The sequence below is a fragment of the Passer domesticus genome, chromosome 12 (genome assembly GCF_036417665.1).
Source record: "Passer domesticus isolate bPasDom1 chromosome 12, bPasDom1.hap1, whole genome shotgun sequence".
NCBI lineage: Eukaryota > Metazoa > Chordata > Aves > Passeriformes > Passeridae > Passer > Passer domesticus.
In genome coordinates this window covers 10,789,762-10,816,057 of record NC_087485.1, presented here as the reverse complement: position 1 = coordinate 10,816,057, position 26,296 = coordinate 10,789,762, and the positions used below count along the sequence as shown (strand labels likewise).

The window sequence follows — 26,296 nt, the reverse complement described above, 5'->3', positions numbered from 1 at the left end:
CTTCCCTGCTTTTAAATTCCACAGTTATACACCCACTTAGGTTTTCCCTACCCCAGACTGTGCTCTGCAGTCACTGTTTCTCTCCTGGATGCAGCAAGGTGTAGATTCCCTCTTGTTCTGTGTTCCAGGACAGCACAGCACTCCTGGTGGGCTGGGAATCATCTCAAGTCCTAATGACTATTGGCAAAGTTCTCCTTTCAAAGATCTTGTACATTTTCTAGTGCTGTCTTGTACTTAGAATTAAAATTATATATTAAAAGTGGTTTGTATTGCAGCTATTTAATCATGGTACAAATCTAGTGGAACAAACATCACCCAGAAAATATTCTTTTAGATAAATACTTATCTAAAATAAAAACCTAAACAAAGGTCAAAGGCTGGGAGAGGGGAAAAAATATTCCAGAGTGAACTGTGTAGTTTTACATAAAACAGAGCTATCATGACTGTAATGTAACTAAGTCAAGAAATATATGATTGATTTATTGTATTGGAGCCCATTAAAAATATTCCATTGCAGTTTAAAACCATATAGTCATTAAATATCTTTGAAAACACACATTCCCTACTGTCATTATAAGATACTCTTGACAGCACATCATTTTTAATGGCACCATTATAAACAGGATTCCTAATGGCTCTGTTTAGTATGTAACAGAATTGGAAGTCAGTAATATACAGAATAGTATTCAACATAATCAGATAACAAAGAGCACTGAAGGAAAGTTGAGTGCACAATTAATAGTTGAATAATTATTTTGTGTAAAATGAAATGCATTTTAAATAGGGTGTCAAACAGGCATTATAATGGAAAAATGGAACAGTGGAATAGACTCGACATGCATTACTTACAAGTACAACATGAACTACTGGTGCTGATATATGATCTAAACAGGAGATAGGAGAGGGAAGATTATGCCCAAGGCTAATTGCTGTGATAATGCTGGTTTCCAATTGCAGCCAACTGTTCTGTGTTTAAACCAATCCAGTACATGTGCCTTGGAACACTATTCCAGCTTCACCCTTGCTTTTGTTTGTGGTCCTTTCTAATAACAGGGTGTTCAACAAAAAATTGTTCATTACTTTTGTCCCTTGAGGTGCACGGGGGTAGTCAGTCTGTAGGTGACATTACTCCTCACCTTCACAGTGTGGAATTTGTGAATCTTAAAAAACCTCAGGAACAATAAAGTTCATCTTTTGTAAACTATAGTCCAGGAAGCCAGGCATTTAAAATGAAAGCCATGTCCTAATTCAGTACACAATAGGCAAGACATTTATATGAAGTATACAGGAAAGGAGAATTTTCCCAATGCAGCAGTATCCCTCACTAAGAGTGGTATGAAGAAAATAGGTCTCCTGACTCACCATAAAACTAATGGGACTGTAGCAATGCTCATCAGCACCAAGCACTCGCTCCAGGTACCTCCTGCCTACATGTCTGCAAGTTCAGGAAAAAGTAGAAGTGAAAAATGAAAAAGATTCTGCAAAAAAAATCTCTAATCGGTCTTTGTTGCAACACAGACACATTAACATAAAGCCATACAGCATTTTTCATTCTTTCTTACAATTTATGAAGGTATAAATTGATATTCAGGAAGAGCCTAACCAGCCACCAAACTTGTCAAAACTAAAAAACTAAATGAGTGTGTGTGAATGTGGACCCATGGATTCATACACAGATATCACCCTTTCCACAGAAACTCCAGTGCTTGGGAGAAAGCCTAAGATGAGATATTAAAGTGGGTCACCACAAGTTTAATTTTTTTCATTATGTCATTTATGGCAGTGCCATCCAAAAAGAGCAAGTGTCTATATACAGTAATAAGCCATTCAAAGTGACAAAATCTATTACATACCTCTGTATTTGTAAAGAGCAGGCTTACAGCCATACTGAGTCAATTTAACAGTATGCTTATCTACAAGTATTAATGGCTGCATATATTTGCATACTTGTATGGTTTTCAGTGATCTGTTCCTAATCAAAATAAGGAAATATGGACTTACATACAGAGGATCACCTTAACTGGTGATGTTGCAATGTTCATCTCATTTTTCTAAAATATAAAAGATTTTTGAATGCTTGAATTTATTGTAACATTGGAGCACTTATGTTTTGGCATGTGACCATTAGGACTGATACTCTTTCTTTTTGCCTTTTCTACTGTTATAAACTATCCATGCAACTAAAAACTATACTTTCCCCTTTCACACTAATTATGTAAAAAGACAACTTACAGAAAAATATATCAAATCTAAAACTAATGATGTTGTGAGCAACCACGTTAAAGTTGATTGGTATCAGTACTTTTCCCCAAATTACAATCAGGCATAGCTCCTTAAGTTCTGTTTGCCCTTTTGGTATCATTCCCGAAACTTATTCTCCACTCTGCCATATCAAACATAAATCTAAACTCTCCCTTGCATATGTGAGAATCTCTGCACTCTCGCTGGTGTTATTACTTTGCACTATTACTCAACGTCCTATGCAAATGAAAAAACACTTTTTGACCTATAACACAAAACATTTCTAAAGCTTTTTTACTGATATCTTCTTTTCTGAAACTAATGCAAAAATAACTGTACATATAAAAAACCATTTTTTAGTAGTCTAATGCTGTCAGTTCCACAAGGATTTTAGAGCTAACACAGCCAAGTGATAATAAGCACTACATACTGTACCTCTGAAATCTGGCACATAGGTGGGGGGCACAGATCAGGTGTGAAGGTTTTAACAGTCACATGTTACAAGTTACAAGGACTTTGATAACCATGGAGACTAATATGCAAGTGTTGAAGGGACAGAGAGGAACTCAGAACTCTGCTGTCCTGCTGCTGCCAGACAGGGCTGTTGCTATCCAAATATCCAGGTAGGTTTAGAGCAGTTCCCCAGAGGATGCTGGTGACTGCATTCTCCTCCACAACCCAGCAGCAGCTCACTCTGAGCCAGGTCTGTAAGACCAAGGCTCTGGACTGCTCAAATACCACACAAGGTCAAGTATTAGGAAAAAAGCAGTTCACAGAAGGCTCTAATTTTACTGTCCATAAAAGTATCAGTCTTGAAATAATGCTATTTTAAAGTTTTAGATTCCTAGCTGTAAAATGGTATAACTGTCCAGGGCTGCTGTGAGGAGCCATTTCATCATGTGCATGAAGGTTTCCCCAACACAGTGATAACTTTTACGGAAAAGTCCATCAGAAATATATTTTGTCAAATTATACCAGATTTCTAATTTTCTTTGGTCAAAATTACTGCTTGTTAAAACAGACTGAAATAAATCATGTATACAGAACATACTTATCTGATTGAAGGTATCATCATAACATATATATATAAAATACAGCTTGAATTTGAATAATCTCGTTTTGAATGCTTGAATTTTAAACCTCTAGCCCTCTGTTATATACCTTTGTTGCATGTGCAATATATAACAGAATGACCTTCATCCGTTGCATCCTTGTAGTAGAACAGAAGCATTTACTATAGATTTTATTATAAATGCCTTAATGAAATTCTAATCAATAATACTTCAGAGAATGGTAAAGAAATTGATTTCATAGATAAAAGGAGATGTTATTATCTCAGTTCAGTAACTATGAAATAGAAAGATGAAAAAGTCTGTTTTTCATATGAGAACTGAGCACAGCTGTACAGTTATATAATAAAGTATCACTTGTATCCATGGCAATAGGGAATAATTGATGCACCACAGTTATTTTTATAAACCCAAAGAAAAAAAAATCAACTGGAAATTTCTTTGCCAGTTTCTTGGCATTGTATGTTTTTTATCTGTACATAATGTACAAATTTATAGTCTGAATACACTCACTGATCTGACTCGTTGAATAAAACATGCTGGGTTTTGCTGCATATTAAAGAAGATGGGGATCTCATGCCCTACAACCAAGTCTTTCATGACGGATTTAATGAAAAACATTTCTTGGAATAAGATATATTGCTACCTTAAATTCAGATTGCATTGGATTTGGGATCTATATACCATAGGGATTTTTTTTTTTTAATGAATAAAATGTTTTTCAGCTGTATTACAGTGGCCAGTTTAGGGATATTTTAGTGAAAGTCAGTAGATGCCTATAATGTAAAAAATCTAATGGAGACCCAAAAGTTGAGTATATATTTTCTCTTGGACCTTCCCTGATACACTTACATCTCTCAGCCCTTCTTGAGGAAAAAAAAAGTCAAAATTCTTGTCATTTTAAAGGAAAATCCACACTTACCCCTTGAAATGATATGAGGAAAGGATATTGCTAATGTTTGGGCTTTATTGCAATGATGAGATGAATACACTAGATGACTAAAAAGAGGGTTCAGGTGCCCCCATCAGTCTATTGATACCAATTTTGGCTACAACAGAAAGGAGTTACTTTCCATTCCTTTCTTTTCCTCCCAAATGCAGATCCATTTGTTCATAACAGGGTTTGCATTTGCAATCACCTCTGTTCACTTTGCTTCAAGGGATAGCAATGTTTTGCTGTAAAGACAAATAGTCCATCAAATCAAACCTCTCATATTTTTCCTTAGCATGTTCCATTGCAGCATAATTTTTCAGTGGCATTCAGATGACCATGACAACAAGATCTTTTGTGATGAAACTTTCTTATTCCATTTTTTTTTATTTGCTCAAATCAGAATTCTAATTGTTATTTCAAATGTAAGATGATCATGCTACATTGTTTCTGTTTTTATCCATAACTGACTTCTGAGGATGATTAAATAAATTGCATCTTCATGACAATGGACAGGCAAGATCTCAGAACTTCTTGTTAAATGCTAAAGCATTATACATAATCCTTCACAAACATTCTCCAAAGTATGTGGAACATTTGTGTATGCAGTACTGTATTCCCCTCCTTTACACACCATGGCATCATCACCTTTTCTCATTTCTTTCAGCGCTCCTTTTCACTTTCCCTTTCCCTGGCATCTGTAGGAATCATTTGCCTGAATTATCAGATGGATATGAACACAGGCTATTTGCTTTTCAGAGATTAAAAATGGATAGTCTCTTAGAAACACCAGCTGCAGTTGTTTATCAGGGATTCTATTATTTTGGAAACCCTGCAGCACCATTTGCTTGAGCAATAGTCCTGTTACAAAATTTTTCATGAGAGTGCCTTTAAATACTTGGGATGGAAGGAGGCAGGGATGTATATAAAATCCACATATCCACAGTTTGTTTCCTCCATGCTGGAATTTCAAATTTATCTGGGAATTCATGTTAAGCGAGCTTGACCTGGACCTTCACTGGACAGCACCAGGTACAAGATGCAGCACACACGCAGAGGAACACTTTTACCTAATAAAAACAAGTTTTAGCTATAACTTCCCTTCTGCCATTCAAAAACTATAGCCACTTGTAATATAATCAGCTTTCTTATCAGCTAGTGACTGTTCTTAATTCTGTTTATATTTAGTGACAGCATCTAAAAATAGTTCTTCTCCATTATTTTATCTTTTTAGGCTACTTCTCTTCCTCCCCTCCCCACATATCAAAGTGCCTATTTGTCTAGGGATACTGAACAGGGAATTAAAATGCATTAACAAAAGAAAGGTTATGGACTGTGAGTCAGCAAGAACAAAAGAACCAAATACATCATGTAAAAGCTAATAATATTTAGATAGGGAGCCCAGAATTTAGCATTTTCATTATATTTTTCTGTTAGCATGAAAGTTTAATCTTCCACTAATAATTTAAAATGTAAAATAAACGGGGCCTGGGCATATCACAGTCTATACTCAGGTCCCCAGGAGAGCAAAAACCACAAAAGAAACCTAACAATATGATGCTATATATTCTGAGATATTGCCATTCAATCTGATTTGCCACATGCCCATACATTTTAATGCTGACTTCATTATGAAATCTCTTCTTGATTAATCATTGGTGAACAATGACTAAATTGCACTCCAGCGTCAGCTTGAACTGGGACATTGTTAGGAGCAACCTTCATTTGAAAAGCAAACCAGATGGGCCAAGGAAAGGTCAGTGTGGTACCACCACAGTCACAATGGACAAAGCTCATAAACCAGTGGCACAAGTTGTGGAACTGAGACTACAGTAGCTTTAAGAACATGCTGTGAGACTGCATTCCAGTTCTCTCCTCCGGTGTGTGTTAGCTTCTTGCTTTTTATGGTAAAAACTTGCCTTTACAATCTCCAACAGATGTTTCTCTTTAATTATTGCTGCATAACCCTCACTGCTGTGGAACAAAAGGTGTACTACACTTTTCCCAATTTATAAATAGACAATATATTTCTAAACACACAACTGAGAGATTTCCAAAACAACGAATCCTGCTAAGGAGATGGAGTACAAAACTGCCCTAAAACCTTCCACAGCTGCCATTTCAGCACTGAAAGTGCCACAGAACACTCCTGATCCACCTAAAAGTTGTGTCAGATCTCCTTTTTTTCCACCTTATTCACACTTGATTTTGTTCACAATTCTCAGGGACAGCTCTCCCAAGACCTTCAAGTGTCTTAATTTGCACAGCATACTGAGAGCCCCCACTAAACCTCCTCCTGGCCATTGACCAGGACCCCTCATCAGGCTCATTTAAACACCAGGGGCATGAAAGGGGATGGAAAACCAGCACCTCATCCAAGGAGCCACAAACAAAGTGGGCATCAGGCCTGCTTTAACCTCCCAGCAGAACACTGCCATGAGTGAAAGGTGGTCAGAAGTCTTCAGCCCAGGTCTGCCACTGACAGGTTTTGTAAGTGACCATCTATAAATGCTGCTTAGCCATGCTAAAAAATAATGTCTCTACATTTCCTTCAAAAAAATACTGCGATTTATTGACAGTGACCTGTCATTTGAGCAAATTTAAGAGATCACTTAATATTGACTTTTTTTAGCCACAATGAGAATTTGCATACATCATAGTAGTCCATATACTCTATAACAGATAACATTTGTCAAGCTTAGTAAGTTCTGGCAAATTGATATTTTGAAATTACTAAAGAAAACACCATAAAATAATCTTATACCTGATATACGAAGATGAGAAAAAAATCTCAGGAAAATTGCAATACATGGCTTCTAAACATTATGTCTCTTTTCTAGTGTCAACTTTGAGTAAATACATTCTTAGTGTTTAAGTTAATCTTTCCTCTACAGCTATCCTTCTTGACATAAAATTCTACTTCATGATTGCATTATAAATGGCTGATAGGCTGGATTTCTTATTTTAATGCTTTATGTCCAGTGGTACAATCTATGTGTACACAGTATAAAGTTTTAATAGTCTTGGTCTTGTTTCAGCAATATATGATAGAAAAACTTCATATATACAACCAAATTAGCTACTGGAGCTGTACAAAACTGTGCAGAAACAACTGGAAAGATGTATTTTTCTACTAAGCTCTAAAATTCTCACATCTGAATCACAGCAATAACAAGCCAGGAATGAATAAAGCTGCCCATCCAAGAGCTTTTAATTTAACCCAGTATATCTATTTTTGCCACATATATTTTTGGATCTTAAAATAATGCAGAATACAGAGAGTACTGTGGAGATACTCCTTTCTTCCTTGCTCAAGGGTTTTTACAGTAACAGCAGCACACAATATAGAGCAATTTGGTTTGTTTTTAATAAGGCTAATGTCCTTTCCTGAAAGGCCATAAAGGCTAAGTCAGACGTTGAATTCACAAGCAATATCCAGGGTCATCTGCAAGACTGCAATAACCAAAACCTTATAAAGGAAAGTCACAGCTACATGAACTTCATACCCAAGTGACATTCAAATTTTGCACATAAGAGTTTTCAATAATAAATAAAATCACCAAAATACTTTTCAGATCTATTTTATATTAAGGAGGTATTGCAGTAGGTGTGGCAAGTATGTGTAAGAGTTATAATATATAATTTCATCAAAACAGTTTCTAGGACAACTGTATTCTTTCATGCTGATCACAGAGGAACCACACTGTACCTACCTGAGATCATCCCATGTTCGTGGTAGCAGTGGGAGCTGCATAAACCACCTTCACCAATACTCATCTCACCCATTTCATAAGGAAAAATTGATCCTCTCTACACTGCTTACAAATGGATAAGCTCCCACTTCATCACTGCAGGCTGAAGAAACATTGTCTCCGTCACATGGTGCTGAAATTACAAAAAGAGAGAGAAACCCTTTATATGTGAGTTCACAAACCAAGAAACAATACAACCTCGCCACATTTATTCAAATCAGGGGTAGTTCTCAGAAAATCAATGTATTTCTGTGAGTTTCAGTTAATGATGAGGCCTCTGGTGCAGGCCAAATGACTTTCTTACTTCAGAGAAGACACACAACACATGTGACACTCTCCTCAGTGGAATCTAACACAAGGACAAATTCTAGCAGCCCACACTTTGCACTTTTGGTCTCTTTTAGCTGATGAATCAATACTACAGAATTGCTGTCTCTGGTTCCTGTGCTGGTTGTGCAGTGCCATATAGATTGTCTTCATTCACCCCTGAGTACAAAACATTCAGGTTTTGGCATCACTTCCCTTTTCACAATTCGAATCTACTTTTCAACATGAAAGTCTCCTGTCAGATAAGAGACCTCTGCTTGGGGTATGGCAAGACCATGTCTTTCCAGCTCTGCCAGTAAGGACAGGCTTTCAAGTTTCCATAGAGCTAGAGGGCACAGGGAAGAAAGCACTTTAAGTTTATATAAGAGTAATTTCTTAAGGTTTAATTTGCTACTTATTGGTTTAAAAAACTGCTGATAGAAAAAACATGGAAGGTACTTGTGCACAGGGGGTATGAACTGGACAGAGGCTGCAGGAAAGAACAGGTTATAAAGTTATCAGAGAAGGGACCAGATTGTCAGGAATCTTTTTAGCAAGCAGGTGGATATTCTGCACTTCTCTCTTCATCTCACTAGCTGTGTTAGATCACTCTGGTGTGTAGCCACTGTTTAATATCATGGGGGAGTTGCACACAGTGGAAAAGTATAGAGTGTTTCAAGGATTTTCATGGTTTTGTGCTGGCAGAGGCTACTTACTACAGGCATAGTAGAATATGTCAAGTTTCTTTACAATTTTACTTCACTCTCATTTTAGAACCATTCAGTTGGTAAATCTTAGACTGCAGGGAATTTATTTCTCATTATGACTTGAAGAAGACTGTGACTGGTGAAAGGCTAGATGAGAACATTATGGGAAGCTCCTTTCAAGGTGAAGTCTCACTAATATACATTTTTATACAATATAAATTTTATAGAGATAAAAATCATTACCTGTTTAATGATTTTTTCCATTTGGGTTCCTGAACTGTATCTTAAATTGAGACTTATATAATCTGTAGAGTTTCTTTCTGCATGGAAGCAATTCCTTATAGGAACTTAGGTGACCATTCAAAAATATATTTTGTTTTCCTAGCAAAAACCTCATTGAATCAAAGTCTGAACATTAATAAGATAGGTATAAGCTCTCTGCTTGTGGCATGGCCACTGATGACTTGGTTGTATATAAAAAGCTGTTTGGGATGTGTAGATTTCTATTTCTACAGATTGTTTCTGTATACTATAGCTTATAGGATAATAATTTTTTTTTAAATTATTATTTCTGAAGATTTTACAGAGTATTTAGGATAACACTGTAGGTATACAAGCATTTCAGAGAGAATTGGATGGCAGGATGAACTTTATTGAACTGTAAAAACCCTGTGAGTCTAAGTTTTCCATTCCTGATAAATTTGTCATCTGCATGGCTTTGCGATAAGATTATTTAAAACCTGTTCTGTGCAGAAGCTCTGCAAAAGGTTGACTGTACAAGGCTATATGTGTTTAGAGTTTGAGCTGTGGATTTTTGGAAGCAATAATTTTCTGTATAAAGATGAAAGGGGTGAATAATAAAACAATATTGGGACAATGTGACAGTTTAAATGTGAGCTTATGGCATTCACTGCCAGGTGGGAAAAAGAGCAACACTAAGTAGTAGTGACATCATCTGGAAAAATGGGTTGGAAATAGCTTTCTACACTAGGAAAAAAATATCACTGAATGAATACTACTTAGTCAGCTAAAACATCAGAACTTTTTTAATTACTCCCGACTTTTAGGTTCAACTCTGAGCCAAATAAATCCTGATAGAAGACTATCTTCAAATAATCTATTTTTAGTGACTCCTTCAATATCCTACAATATTCTATTTCCCACTAACATTGCAGATCCTTTCACAGCACTTCTAAATAGAACATATATGTTCAGATATACACCAGCTAAAGACATTCCCATATTTTATTTTTTTTTAACCTTAAAGAGACTTAGTTTTAAAATATCTTAGGGACAGGTGTCTACTTGTGTTAGCAAATGCAAATATCTGTTTGGTTCAAGGGGGTGCAACGTCATTCCACAAGTCAACAAGAATGGCAGTCACAAGGCAACGTCCTACCCAAACTATAGGGTTGTCTTCAGGTAGAAAGAAGGGCTCACATGAATTTTTCTAGATATCACAATGAAAAAAATACACACAGGTGTCACACTACTCAGTACCATTACATTCCTCTCACTTGTAATTCCAGCCAGGAAACAGCAAGCTTCACCCTTGGAGAGACTCATAAATAGTTAAGTACCCGCTATCAACAGACGATAAAAGGGAAAAATAACCAATAAAACTACATAATGAACAACTACTGAGCAAACAGAGCTCTAGCACTCCAACACAGTGAAGTTATTGCCTAGGCTATTACAAGGATTTTACAGTAATATCATTTGATTTTCCAGCTTCACGGCAATTATATCAAAGGTCTCTTACTCTTTTGAGATGTGTATCATTGCTTTAAAATAAATTCTATTATGAAGTCCAAGGTGGAAAGGAGAAAGAACAAAAAGTTGTTCAAGGTCAGAGATAACCGTGTTCAATAGCTTATTTGCAATATTTTGTCATCTTTCTTTAACTCCTGAAAGTCAAGTGATGTTATATTCTGGTTCCTACACACAGGATGCAGTACAGTAAAACTTTACTAATTTGTGTGCCACCATATATATAAGGGAAGCTCAAATTCTTGATTTTGGATGCAAATTGGAATTTGCACAGTTCAGGTTAAATTGACTTTGGCTTCATCTCACAACATCTGAAATCATACTGCAGTTCTCTGGTGTTTTTAGGACATAATTAGATAAATTCATAGATTAAGCTGCTCCTGGCAGTACTTGCTCTTCTGTGAATAGTGAACCAATTCCACATCACATTGAAATACAAACTGTAGTTGCAATACCAAGTTGGCAATGAATCTTTGCTCTTGATTGTTGTGTGCCATATGGACCCACTTAAGCCTCTTCCATTTTTGGCTCTGGAAGAGAAGGCAGCCATTGTGGCCAGTCATGAGGTCAGTTTGGAAACCAAACGGCCCAGGTGCACAAACTCCAGCAGGGCCATCTGCATCCATGACTGGTTTTTTGGCTACATTTATCCCTGCCCATATTTAGACACGATATCTGCCTTCTTGCGTAATGCCACTGTTCTCTGGCAAACAGAACCCTCTAAGTCTGTCCTGATTTCTGTTCTGATCACAAAATACACCCAGTATATTGCTAATTTCTGTGCCCATTCTACTCTTATACTTCAAACATGAAAAGAGCTAACATACTTGTTTTTTAGACTATTTATTCTTTCACATAAAGCCCATATAAGTTCACATGAAAGTTCTTACAAACTTGAATGTGGATGTTAACACTCACTTTTTAAAAAGTTTGATGCCAGCCACCAAGAAAAGCTGAGATACTCAGAAGAAAGATTAGAAGTGTAATTATTATGATATTGATATGACTACAGCCTCTTACTTTGCTGAAAATGCAAATGCTTTATCCTTTGATAGACAATTCTTTAAAAAGCTAGATAGATACACATTAATCAAGCTTATTTTGTGCTCAACAGTATCACAGTTAACAAATATCTACGGAATATTTAATTTATATTACATTTCCTGCCACAACTCTCTGAGGCCGAAATAATTACACTGGTCTTTTATTTTTCACCTCACAACTCTCTGAGGCCGAAATAATTACACTGGTCTTTTATTTTTCACCTCAAAAATACTATATAAGAAAAAATTGTATAAATTAGACACACTGAAGGCTGTAACACTTTCTGAAGAGAAAGCAAAACACATTCCAAAGCAACTCATGCATTTCATATATTAATACCATTCTGTGGGTACATTTTCTGTTTGTCACTGTTAAAATACGATGTCATGTTTAACCTTAAGTTTGGAGAAAGTACTAAAAGTACTTGTGCAAAATCCAAAGAGATTCTGATCCACCACTGTTGTCATTCAACTTCTATATTTCTCTAACAGCATACAATGCAGAAATCAAGAAATAATGAATCAAAGTCATGATATTTAAGAACTTTTCAAAATTGCTATTGAAAGAAGAAATATCTCATAAAACATATATACAGAGATGTATTAAAAGTCACATACTAGAATTCTTCTATTCTCATTATTATAATCTATAGCATACTTCCAGTTTCATATTATGCTTTATTATAGCTTTCTCAGCTTTAAAATTGATTAAACAAGTCCTTTCTTTATTCTGAGCAGGAGAAAAACACATCTCAAATGCAATTCATCCTTGCCCTGTTTTCCTCTATCTTTTGTGCCAAACTGTCACACAAACCAGTAGTGTCATTCTGGTTATTTTCACTGTGCAACACATGTGTACAGGACAAAGCATCTACAGAAAATCCTGCCTTGACTCAAAGCAAATAACAATTATAGGACCAGGGAGCTTTGTATGAAGCATTTCAGGATGGTGTAAGCTGCACCAAAATGAAGTACTGAAAGCAAATGAAAATGCCAATGGGGAGTTGCATCATGGTCAAAGTAGCTTTCCATTTTTAATTTCACTTCAGAAAAGGAAACGTCTCACTCCCTGTTCAGAGTTAGCTTTGAGTCTCTGCAGCAGTGGCCTTAACCTTATCCACAGGCCTTCAAGAAAGTCGTGTTTTGTAGTCTGCTGCCTCCAAAAAAAACCCTGCAAAAATGCTTTTCCTCCCAGGAAAGAAGTAAAATGAAGGTGACAGTCTGGAATACTAGTGAACTGGCAGTTATTTCACATTGAGTCTTTGTCAAATGACTGACAATACATTTCAGAAATATGTGAACAGTGGGAAACACATACAAGCCTTTGGAGAGCCCTAGAATTTATTTGTACATATTTTACATCAAGGATATGGAATAAATGCATCCAGAAAATTATTTAAAATTCCAGACACACATGCTGCACTCTGATTGGCATTTCAATCGTGCCTAGGAAATACAGGTTTCTTTGCTGGATTTTTGTGCGCGGATTCTGCCTCATTTTAGTAATGAGCTGTTCAATTCCAGCCCGTGCATCTCAGAGCACTCCTACAAAGATTACAGTGTTGCTGTTTGAGCTTCATTCTTTACAATGTCATTTAAGTGCAGCAGTTGCCTAATTCAGTGTCTTGTATGGACTGCACATAAGTTTGTTTAACTGTATGTGTGTATCCTGCTTAAATTCTTTTCCCTTCTGTACTAATAAACAGATAGAAACCAGAAACTATTCATCATTCCACAATACTAAAGGACTTCTAAATATCTCCTTTGTATTGTGTCAGAAAACCCAACAAGAATTTTTAATGTGATTATCAATAGGTAACAATGCTGATAGAGGAACAGGGATCCCAGCCAGCACAATTTCTCCAGTGCAGCACACAAATGTCAGAGACCCCTCCTATGCTGCACCCATGAAGATGTGTGTGATGGCCACACCATGCCTACACTATCAGTCCTGCCAAAAGATACTGGCTAGGAGCCAAAATCACAGCCTGCTCTCTAATGAGAAAAGAACAGATATGATAAGAGTTACCATAATGAACACCAAACATACTGACATAAATCTTTACAAATGCAATGCAAGTGCCTTCAACTTGTTCATTCTGTTTACTGCTAAGGTTTTCATGTAAGCCTCTTGAATCCACCAATTTCACACTGGCTTCAGACACATCTGGAACTACTATATTGCATATTTGTAAAAACAGCACTCACCAAAGTACTACTGCTGCATTAACATTTCCTAAAAAACTGAATAAATAAACAAAACACCTTACAGAATATCTGACAATATGCTTTAGTTACAGCCACGAGGCTTCTCCTTTTTTCTATTGTTCTCATGTTACCAAATAATCAGCTGGGATCTCTGCCTTCTCCTCCCCACAGAACATGGACATTTACCTGACAGACCTGTATCAAGCTATTTAGAAAAACAAAATTTCTGTTTAAAGATACAAAGGAAAGATCAACTTATAAGACAAATAATCTATGTCGTGTTCAATTCTATTTGCATTTTCCAAGTCACTACAATGCCCCTTTGAGTGTTTCAGGCTTATCTATAATTGGGAAAACATAGATAAACATCAAGTTGCTCTGAATCTTCATAATCTCAGAATTAATATGGTGTATTTGCAAATATTCATGTGAAGATGAATTTTTCTATCTGAAAAGAAAACCTGGGAGCAATTACAATGAAATAACATGTAAATTTAGCTTTAAAATACTTACAAAGACAGCACTGTATTGTATTTAATCATATATATCAAAATAAAAGAGATTGCCATGTTCTTAATCAGAGCAAATATATAACAAGCTTAAAGGAAATCTCTCTACATCAGAATCTATAAAAGGATATGTCAGCACAAATGTAAAGGACTTGGGGTTTTGAGATAAACCAGCCTTGAACAATAATCTTCTGATAAATCTCAAATTCCAGATGGTCTTTGTGGGTTTCAGACAGCAGCTGTATTCAGAGAGCATCATGATGAGGAATCTCACTTATTTTAAACAGTAAATGTAGCTAGTGCTACTGTTTTGATATTACTTAAAATAGTATCTAGCATATATATTTTTTAAGAGAACCACTTGATCTCCTGTGAGAACATATCACAATATCCTTATTTAGCTCTCAATTTCTGCATGTAGGTATTTGTTAAGCAGTGTAATATTTTAAAAGGGATTTTGGAATTTATTTAGCCTTCCACAAATGTAAAAAATACAATCTGCCTCTTTACTACCTTTGGGATAACGTTATGGCTAAAAAGTGCTTTTAATCCAAATGCAAATCTCCAAATGTTCTCACACTAAAAATGTTTTCAATTTTTTTGACACAAATTCTTAATTAATTTGGCTTCTTGATATTATAAGCTATAGAAGATCAACTACATAAAAATGAGATGTCAAATCTCTCCCATACATCAGGTATAATGCTATTTTCATTGTATCTTTACAAGACATCAGATATGTTAATATTTATGGAGTATACACCAAGGAATACTGGTAGAATTAATAAATAATAAAGCTAATATTTTTTTCAAAAATAAATCATCAGATATCTCATTATAAACTGGATGTCTTCCATTGTAGATAATTTAGTACAGCAATAAATAACAGGAGAGAACAGTGCTGATGGAATTATATTTCATTATTTAAAATATCTTGCTACTCCTATAAGAATGTGTTCTTTTGTGTTCAAACTAATGTAAATAGAGCTGGTTTAGAATTCTGGGTACTTTCAAAGAAATAAAAATTAGGTTGCCTCTAACATGCCAGGTAGAGATACCTGAGCAGATGTACAGAACATGTAGCATTTCTCAAATGCACTTTGGAGTCATCCTTGGCTGTGTCTTTGGCAAGATGCTGCTCAGGGAAGTTCAGCCCATTGTTCCTATTGTCTGACAATAATAGCATTCTCCCATCTTGAGCAATATGTTATCTTACAGGTTTTAGCCTTGCCACTTTTGACACTCACCTGTAAAAGAATCAATAACAGGCAAGGGTTTGGGTGGTGGGGTTTTATGCAAGAATTAATTAGGAAATTATTGGGTAAGACTTTACAGAAGTCTTGTATAAAATTTTGTGGCACACAATGACTCACCATCTAAGAATATGGTGCATGTGATACTGGCATTCAGCACAGTTAGTTTGTCTCCATTCTGTGTATCCAGTCTCACGGTTCAGTTTTGTAAAATCAATTGGATTTCAACCCTGGGAGTCTACATGGGTACTCAGTATTCTGAGAAGTGCTGGAGGAGTGGCTCCTTCTCTCTAGAGCTGGGATTTTCAAAGTGTGCTATGGAAAGCAGGCTGAGTTCTCAGTGCAGCTACAAGGGAACTAAGGCTGAACTCCTTAGACCAGTCCATCTGTAAAATCACAGCCTGTTCTCCTTGACCTGGACCACATCTTCATTCTCTTTCTAATCTGTGCCTGGTATGCACAGTACAAGTGTTAATTAACCAATAGTAACATAATTAAGAAAATGTTGCTATGGATCATTCTAATTCAGTTTTAGACACTGACAATGAAATATAAATATATTGTTAAAAGAACAACTTGCTGCCAAGCATAATGGAAATAGGAATATCAATATGTGTTAATGATTAAAACTCCATAACCTTCAAAAGTAACTCACAGCTCTATTACTTTATTTTCTAACAGCTCTCTTCCTATGAAATTCCTAATTTATACCCAGTGTATGACTACGAGATTTACATATGATTTTAGTAAATCACTAAGCCCATTCTGCTATTGAATTTCTTAGTATGTGACTTAGTGAACCAGTTTTATATCAAAAGCACATTAAAAAAAGATAAGCCCAGACAGTGTTTTCAGCCTGCAACAGATAACTTAACACTGTATTGTTTAGTTTTCTGTGTCTACACCTACGTGACAAGGTGATGATTTGTTTAAACATTAGGAGTTAGATATGTACTGATCAAATATTATCTAAGAAAATCTTAAAGAGAAGTGGCATAGAGATTGATGTTTAATTGATTAATTTACCTTATAAGCTAAGGAATATGCTACTACAAACTAAGATGAAGTGGAAATCATACACCAAATTATCCATCAGGTGGATTCCATTAGGTTTCTACACCTGTAAATTTAAAATCCTGGTAACAAAACCAATAATGCTACAGATAGCAAACTAGCACCTAGCCAGTAGGAAAGTAATAGAATGTTATTTACTTCAGTTGCCATTGGTTTCTGTAGTGTGATGATTATTTACCCACTAAAGTTGTGGTTCTCTGAAATCTAGAAAATAACTCCCTTTATCTTTTCATCACCATTTACTAGATTAAGATTTGGCCTTTTTAGACTATTGTAATAACACTGTTGAAAGGGTGAAAAAAAATCATATTTATGCTGAATTGTAATGATACTATTATACAGAAGAGCCTAACTTCTATAGCAAAGAAACAAAATTCTAAGCCAATTTTACATTTACAATAAAGGAACAAATCCTGATAGATTTTTATTTCCAAGTTCCTAGAGGTGCCCAATAACCCTATTATTGTTCTACATAGTCTTCTTCTCAATAACTATTCCAGTGCAGCAGCTCTGGTCAGTAGGATGAGAAAGACAGTGAGAACATCGGGGAAGCAGAAGAGAAATGAAGAGTAAGAACAGAGGGAAGAATTTTGCTTATTCTGCTGATGCTTTAAGCTGCAAACAATGCAATCACAGGAACTTCCAGAAGTACTTTCAAAGCTCAGTAAGGTAACAAAAGGGGTCCATAAATACAGCTCAGAGCTGCTTTCTATTTTCATCTTTTCTTTATTTTCCATTGGATTCAACCCAGCAGTGTGACGATGCAAAATATTGATTCCCACTTTAGAAGCTGAATCTGGCTTTTGGGATCTATAATTTCTGTGTCTTTCCACATTTGAGGCTCAGAGTTTTCTACTGAAACAAAATCCATGGGAGAAAGCACAATTCCCTATTGTGAGGGATATGATATCTGCCTGTCTTATAAGAGTCAAACAAAGCATTTGAACGCTATCCTGCAAGAAACTTTGAGGTAGCTATGCACATGAGGAGCTCCACAGAAATTAACAGGGCAGACAAAACTCAAAATTACAGGGATAAATGTTGTGGGACTGGAACTTTGAGTATTATACATCTGCTCTTTCCCAAAAGATGAGATGAAATATATAATCTTTTCCACCTGCACATTGTGTGAAAATGTAGCTCAGGGGAGCATGCATCCTAAAAAGACAAATGACAGCAACAACAAAATGTCATTCCTGAGATATATATTTTAAAGTTATCCAGAAGTTCCCCTATGACCTCATGGGTAACGTCTACATATCACCAACAGAGAATACAGAGAGAAACTGTACAAAAAAAAAACCTGTTTCACATATATACAGTGTTTACAGCTATTACAGAAAAACTGGCAATTTTTTTCTTGATTTTGTTATCAACAAGAAGCTATTTTATGCATTTTAGATTTGGGCCTTTTTATCTAAAAATTCTGTGTGTTTATTCAAGGTAAATATGCACACATTAATAACATAAGAACATGGACATTGTTTGGGATTAAATTAAAACCATTTGCCTTATGCATGCTCATTTCCTTTTTTACTACTCAATTCCCCTATGATGCCATCTGATCTCTTCTTTAATGTCCCCTGTGCTTTTGCCTTAGCAATCTTGCCTGCTAGGCCATTCCACACGTTTGTGATTCTCGGCATGAAAAAAATGCTTCCTGACATCTGTTCTGATTTTGTTTCTCTTTAATTTCCATTTATGCTTCCTTATCCTAACATCTGTGTCATTGTGCAAACGGTAATTCAGATTGACGTTATCTGTGCCATTTAAGATTTTACATTCCCCAGCTAAAAGCTACTCATAACCACGTAGTGGTTTTGTACTTCTTATTGATAGTTAGCTTAGCAACATTGCCTGGTTCTAATTCATGTTTTTGGTTGTACTTCAGCTTTGTTGTAGTTTTGTATTCTGTTTTCAAGCACGTTTCTTCTAAGCTGAGGGTTAGGACTGTACTCAGTGGGCCGTTTTCAGCCCATAGGTGTTTCCCACAGCTGTCGTATAAGAAAGGAAGTGGAATTTGGCCCAATAAGCTTAATGGGGCTATCAAGAGGACTGTACATTATGCTAATTTCTGCCGTGGGCTATAAGCGTACTTTTGGTATCTCTACAAGTCTGGGAGTAAGGAAACTTTTCAACTGTTTCCCTCAAAGGCTCACAGGGGCTGGAGCACCAAACCAAAATCAGTGATATTACATAAATAATTTCCCCCCTCTTTGTCCAGACAGATAAAGAGGTAAGGATATTGAAATTACTCTCTATATTTCTCCAAGTCAACAAAAGAATCTGGGACTATTTCTTCTGCACCTTTAAATGCCTAAGACTGAGTATGTCCTTTCACTTTTCCTTAAAGAAAAGATTAACTCCAAGAGATGAACTGTCAGAGCACAGACTCACAACAAGCACAGCAATCACCAGCATGTTTAACAGCAATTAGCAAAGAATCCATTTTATATGGCTGGTATCTATGACTGAGCTAAAACTGGACTATTTCTAACACTAGAAAATACAGAGAAGTAAAGGGATATAGCAGCTGATCATGGAGTGTGGAGTAAGGGTTCCTGCTGGAAAACATAAAACAACTATTGATCCTAAAGATCATGGTACTAAAGAGGTACAATTCATACAGAGCTGTGTCTCAAGTCACAGCAAAGCTTTACTCTTTTGCTTCCAAAATACTGAAATTACATTATATGAAATTATTGAAAAATTAGAAATACTTTAGGTATTTATTCACCTTGCTTATTTTCTTGACTGGTGACAACCCAAAGATGATACTGAACCATCAAAGTGGTAATGCCTAGAAAGATTCAAACAATAATTGTCAGCACTTAATCCACACATAAACTCCCACCAGTGCATAACCTTTCAAAAGGAGAATTTCTGACAAGATTGAAAAATTATTCTATTTAATTCCACCATGCTAACAGTCTTTTGGAAAATGCACCTAGTTACCAAGAAGACCTGAGCATGTATGTTTGAGGTTTCCTAAAATTTATTTTCTTTCCACATATGAGTAGAATATACACTTAAATTACTATTCAATGTATTTCCTATACAGTAAGGAAATAAGAACAGTCTGTTTCACTGTACTTGGCAAGAGTATGTGTTCTGCCTAACTAGGTTACCTAGGGTTTTTTTAAATTTAAAACTGTGCCTATCATTCAAAAACTGTTTATTCTACAAGGTAAAACAGAATATAAAGGTGACATTAATCTTATTTCATAAAGGATTACCTTGATTAATTCATCTGGATGAGTTAATGGGCTTTGAAATACCCAAATATGATCCAGCCTATATCTCTAGAATATGTCCAATGAGCGAAAAGAAAAGAGATCAAAATCACAAGGTACTGTGCAAGTAAGCATGGTGGAGGCATGTATGAATCCATGTAGGAGGGGAGACTGAATTTTAAAATGAGGTATTCAAGAAGTAACGTGTCACTTAGAGCATGGTTCATGTCCAAGTAAAAGACCTACTCCTTGTAGTCAGCAAAGAACTGCATTTTGGGCACACTAACAGGGAAGGTGGAAAAGGAAGAAGCTGATACCAATATCTGTTTTAATTAAAGGTGAGGAGTGAAGAATTTTCACATATTATTTACAGGCAGTGCAGACTCCTTTCATCTCAACAGGGTTTACCAACAATAAACATGGCATTCTAATAATGCTCAATAAATTCTACAAAAGCTGAAGAGTGTGAAGGTTTTTAACATTGCTCACTATTTTCTCAAGTAAAATGAGAATTATTTTACATCATGTCTTTCAGGTTGCTTATTTTAGGCAGGAAAAAAAGGGCATTTTTTCAAAGTGCTTGATATTCTGGAATGCAATAGCAATTCCTGTACTTCCAAGTAATGCTTCCTGTCTTACAAAGCAGGCCTGGGTTACTGACCCTGCTCTAACTAAGCTTCTTCCCTGATTAAAAGGCAAGTTTCTTTCATGGTTATATCATTTTAAAACCTATTCAGATGTGATAACATTTTTGCTCCTGTATCTTGGCAACATGATTTATTCCGTTAACACTGAGTGTTACAGTCTGAAAAAGCAGTACCATCTGGGTGGAATTAATAGCCTACCCAGAAAAATAAATGAGAATGGTCTGCTATAATTAACATGTAGGTAAAGTATATTTAACAGATTATTATAATTAATATATCAGTTACTGATTTCATGCTAAACAGAATTGTGAACACAAGATATTAAGATTAGTTACCCTTTCTGTATGTGCCTAGTAAAAATTCAATAGAATAATAGATCCAAAGAATCAATAAAATTGACCTTAACATTAAGAAATTTTAAGCAAAGAGAGACAATGTAGGGCATTATGAAATAACAGCAGAAAATTACTCATTTCATGAATTCTGAATTAACACCTGTAAAACTCAAATATAACCTCTTACAAAACCAACCCCCACTCAAATGCTTGAGAGATTAATTTAAACATTGTTAAAACCATCCTTCCTCATAGGGGCACAGGGCAGACCTGGTCCTTAAAGCTGTCTTTGAATTACACAAAATGTAAGATACAGCAGCAAGTCAACAAACAAGATGTGGATTTGATCAAAATGTCATAAATGTCATTATCACCCCCAATGCATTTTGTTGGTGAGCTGCTCATAAGATACAAATGTTGGTTTTCACAGACTACCAAAGATCCAGGGGTTATTTAGCAACTTCCTCAACCTCTGCATTCCAATGACAAAGTTCAACCTTTTTGCTACCCCGCAAAAAGAATTTACTTTTATTCAAGGTCCTAGATGTCTTTTCATTTGAACTGATATGGCATCACTAAGAGATATCAGATAAATAACACATTCACAATCCCTATGTGTGCATCTCTTTCTTACTTAACAAATCCAGAAACTCACACAGAATTCTAATTCTTTGCATAGAAATTTAATAGGTTTTTTTTTAAAGAAAAGATTTCCAACTGCCCACTCCACAAATCCCCCCATCCCTTGCATAATTAGGGCTTTTGTGTCTCCAGATTATCTTTAAATTCATGTTATTATAAATCTTGTTTATTACTGAAAAGACTAAGGGTCATTTGACAATGGTGTTGGGCACATTACAAATGAAGTATGTAGGAGAATCCATTCCAAAGGCTTGCAATTTAAACAGAAAAGACAAAGAGAAGATGAAAGAGGGAAATTAAAGTCAAATGCAGTTAGAGAGTCAGGGGAATTCCCTGCTTTTCTCCTGACTTTCACTTTATGGACAGACGCAAAAGTTAAATGCAATACAACAGTAATATTTTTAAACACATTTGGCGTGACAAAATCATGGACCACTTAGAAACAAGGCTATAAATAACAGAAACCTAAACCAGCCACCACTATTTAGCACATGGGTCTTATTGAATATAATGAAATAAAATTGAAGTTAATTAGGTGAATTTCTTTTTTTTTTTTTTAAATTCAGATAATGTTGTCAGGGGAGGGGGGACCCAAAATATTAATTGATGTAACTTTCTACTAGTAAAATTCCAAAATTCTTACTACACATCAATTGATTGTGGAAAATGCTGAACACAAGGCTGGCATGTGGATCACAGGGAACATTTGGAGCTTGCAGGATTCCATAGTTAAGTAGCTGAAGTAGAATGCTACAGTATTCCACAGTAATTGTTACCATTTAAATAATTACTTCAGCTGATTAGTGTAGAATAGGAAATAAAAATCAGCCAAAGAGATAATTACAGGCATGGTAGAAAAAGTTTCAGAAGCTTCCATGTAGAAATTAAGATGAAGAGCATCACTTTGCATTCCTTTCCTCATTCATGTCAACTACAATGCTGCTGCTAACATTCTCCAAGACTTTAATTTCCAATTCCAAGATATATTCCAAAGTAATTATGTTCCCAGCACAATCAAATTTGCATTCTAATGCAAAATGTTAGCAGTATTGTCACATGGTATTATGTCAATAGATTATGACATTTAAGTTCTGCAAATTTTGCCTTAACATTAGTGAAGCAGCTATTAGGATTTTTGAGAAATCAAATATGGTTTAGGATTTACGTCTTACTCTGGAACATCTGCTATTAGTCTCTGACACAATTCTGAACTAGCTGGATCTCCATTCTGTTCCAAAGCCCTAAATCCATAATTCTGTAACCCACACAGACTCTCATGATTTAGTAAGTGAAAAGCAGCCTGGATCACTGGGAATTGTTCCTGTGCATTCTAGAAGCATATTAGTGCTGCTAACAACTAGCACTGGATTTCTCACTTTACCTATCAGAGTAAAATGTATATAAAGATTTTTGTTAAATTCTTTAGAATTTTCTTATTTTGTGTAAGCTTTTGCAAAATCATTTTTGCTAATAGGAAGATAAAAGTTGGTGTAAATGACATAAATTATTATTTTTAGTTGTGTTGATATATGAAAGCTATCAGAAAGGTTTTATAGGAATATCACTTTGACACTGATTTGGACTTGACCATACTGGGACTGCTGGAACACAGAGTCACCATCATGTGTCCCTGAACACACAGAGAGTAAGAGAAGGGAAGAAAGGTCATATCTGACAGGAGTAAGATTTAAGGGTTTGGGTGAACAGTTGTTATCAAAAAAAACCAGGCAAGAAGTGACTGACACAAAAGTCCTCAGTAGCAAAGTGGAAATAAGAGGAAAAAGAAGCTTTTTTTTTTTTTTTTTTTTTTCAGAATGTAAATGTCTTCCTTGGGATAATGCATATGGAAAATAGTTAAAAGGCAAAGAACAGCTACACAACCATTCTCTGTGGTAAAGAAATGTAAAGAAAGTTCATAATATTCCACAATATCGTTATAAGTGCCTGAGTATTCTCTTTTGTAAGTCAACTAATTTACCTGCAGGAAAGATATGTGTATCTTCTGGTATGAAATGACTTTCAGCAGCCCTGCATAGTGTCTTTCTCACTTTATCATAAATTAGATACAGGCACTTAACTAGTCTTTATGAAAGTAAAGTGTATCACAACATTGCTGTTACACAGGCAATGATCCACAAGTGAAAAAATTGTATCTTGTCATGATATGAATTCTCATTGTAAATTATTTATTTCTGCAATTAAAGCCTTTTCAGAAATTTTAAGGCATTTTTTATACCAGGTCTTATTCTCCATTCATAAGAAAAGGAATACGTAGGTTATATTTCTAATAGTTATTTTCTTTTAGAAAAGAATACTGAGAAGCATATTCCTGGTCTTAATGGAATCCTCAGCCAAAACTCAGCTGTTTTAACCAGGCAACTTGATACAGGTCATCTGTATTTGTCCATCATCCACATCAGCTAAAGAAGCATTATTCTAATTCAAGAACAGGAATGCTGGTGTTACAATAGTAACCATAAAACACACTAAAGCAAGGTATGATATAACTCTGGTATTTACATTAGAAGAGCCACAATAATCCCCATACTGGAATTGAAGCCCTGCTGGAGCAAGGGCAATGCACATCTAATGAAAATAACATTTATTCTTGAAAAGACATCAATCTAAGTGAGACATGAGAAGAGCAGATGAACACAATAAGGAAGCAAATGATAATAATGAAAGATAAGAGAAGCAGCATGATAAACTTAGGTCATAGCACACAGCCTGCTGAAGTACCACGAGCTCATCAAGAGTTAGGCAGGCTTTGGTTAAGGACCACCAAGTTTTATGGCATTATTTTAACCACTGGAGGGCTCTTGTATTTTTTCCACAAATACCTTGGTAAAGAATCAACATGGTAAATGTTCCTGTTAATAGGGAGTCCCTAGCTGCTACATAACCAGCATGCCTGTGCAATTTCATGCAAATAAAATTCAATTTACTGTGCTTTTACTTCATCTGCAATTAAAAGTTGAAAAAAAGGAAAGAAAAAAATTCCTCTCAAGTAGAGGCTATCTATTTCTTCATAAATAGGACACCTTTTCAGAGGCTGTCTTTTGTATGCAGTGGTAGAGATGAGATCTGTACAAAACACAAAAGGAATAAAGTATCAGTGCTCGGTATTGTGAGGGCATTGCCCAGATTCCCTGTCAAGTCTCAGTTCTGTACAGGCAATAATAACCATTACTGGGCTTTTTGGGTTTCAGTCACTGCTGTGACTCTCAATACAGTGAATACAACACAAAAAAACATTTTAAAACTGCTGATAAAACCCCTTTCTTTTTCCACCTTTGAAAAAGTGTTGGGAGAGTTTCTGACAAAAGAAGGAAGTAATTTCAATGAAAGGGATAATGGGAAGTATATTGAATGAGAAAGAGGATGGAGGGCAGGAAATGCAACAATAAAGTTTAATTAAATTAAAGAACAAGCTCCAGCAGTGAAGTGTATGCTGGATTTTTATTTTTTTTTTTGTCTAAGAACAGACAAAAAAGTTTAACATAGGTTATTGAAGATAAAAAATATAACCATTGCATATAATATAGAATATACTGATCTTTGATTCAAAAGATAATGTTCCACTGAATATCTCCTTTTTTTTTTTTAATAATTTACTTTCTGTAACATAGTTGAGGAAACCAAAAGGAGTGTGATACATGGAAGATCTAAACCAGCATCCTCACAGAGATACTTATTTCAGGTCATGGAAGCCAATCAATGTCAGAAAGAATAAGGAGGTACCATTATGAGTACCATAACTTAAAACAGGTGTTTGAAATGATAGATCCTGCTGAAATCAAAAGGTACTTCAAACCATATCCTGCTTTTTCAACCAGAGACCTTATTAATCTGATAACATTTCAGTTCCTCCAGATCTAAGGGCAGGTGGGGGAGGAAGGAGTTAAATACCCAGCATAAGTGAATGAAATCGCTAGTCACCTTACATATTAGAATTCAAGTATATTAAAAATGATTACAAAGTTTAGGATCAAGGCCCTTACAGCTTTCACCCAAAAATGTTTCTTTGCAAGCCTCCTTCTTAAAGTTTAAGACCAATACCCACATTGCTGTAATAGTGGCACAACAGGATTTTGTCCTTAAATTCCACTATCATGCACTGCTTTATGGGGAAGCTAGAACTACAGATCCCTATGAAACTCATCAAGCTTCATACACTTTCCCCTTTTCAGTTGTGTGATTTTCCCCACATGGTGTGAAAGAAAAGTTCTTAAACTCCTTGTGATTCTGCGATGACAGCATGACTTGTATCAGCCACGATAAAACCAACACATAAAGGAACTGTGAGCAGAATCACACAGAAGAGATGGAATAGGAGCTGGTAGGATGCTCTCTGGGCTGTGGACTTGCCACCATAAAATGAGAAAAACCTAAACAAGGTAAAGCACTCATGCGTTCTCAGACCCCAGGACTCCTGGGACTGAGACCCCCACCAAACACTGCCCAGCAGAGGAACAGGTACAAGTCAGGCTCAGTACCCAAGACTAAAGGGCACAGAAACAAACAGTAACCTCTACCAGCCTTGCCTGTCTCCCCATGGGATTTACAGCAGGAGAG

The 26,296-nt window shown here is 35.7% G+C and overlaps 1 protein-coding gene and 1 long non-coding RNA gene across 8 annotated transcripts in view; one reads left to right on the top strand and one right to left on the bottom strand.

Annotated features, from left to right (window-relative positions):
* The window catches only part of TOX3 (TOX high mobility group box family member 3), a 244,161-nt gene that overhangs the window by 136,667 nt on the left and 81,198 nt on the right, over nucleotides 1-26,296 (bottom strand). For 4 of the 6 annotated variants that reach the window (XM_064386349.1, XM_064386347.1, XM_064386348.1 and 1 more), the window contains 2 exons: nucleotides 7,956-8,127; nucleotides 1,363-1,435 (listed from right to left, as the gene is read on the bottom strand). The gene's annotated coding sequence lies outside the window, so the exon portion shown is untranslated. Of the gene's footprint in view, nucleotides 1-1,362; nucleotides 1,436-5,853; nucleotides 5,932-7,955; nucleotides 8,128-19,601; nucleotides 19,665-26,296 lie in introns of those variants that run through there. The other 2 variants (XM_064386346.1, XM_064386351.1) reach the window with 2 other exon arrangements.
* Nucleotides 1-26,296, top strand: part of LOC135279191 (uncharacterized) — an 84,690-nt gene that overhangs the window by 32,277 nt on the left and 26,117 nt on the right. The gene's annotated exons all lie outside the window — the stretch shown is intronic.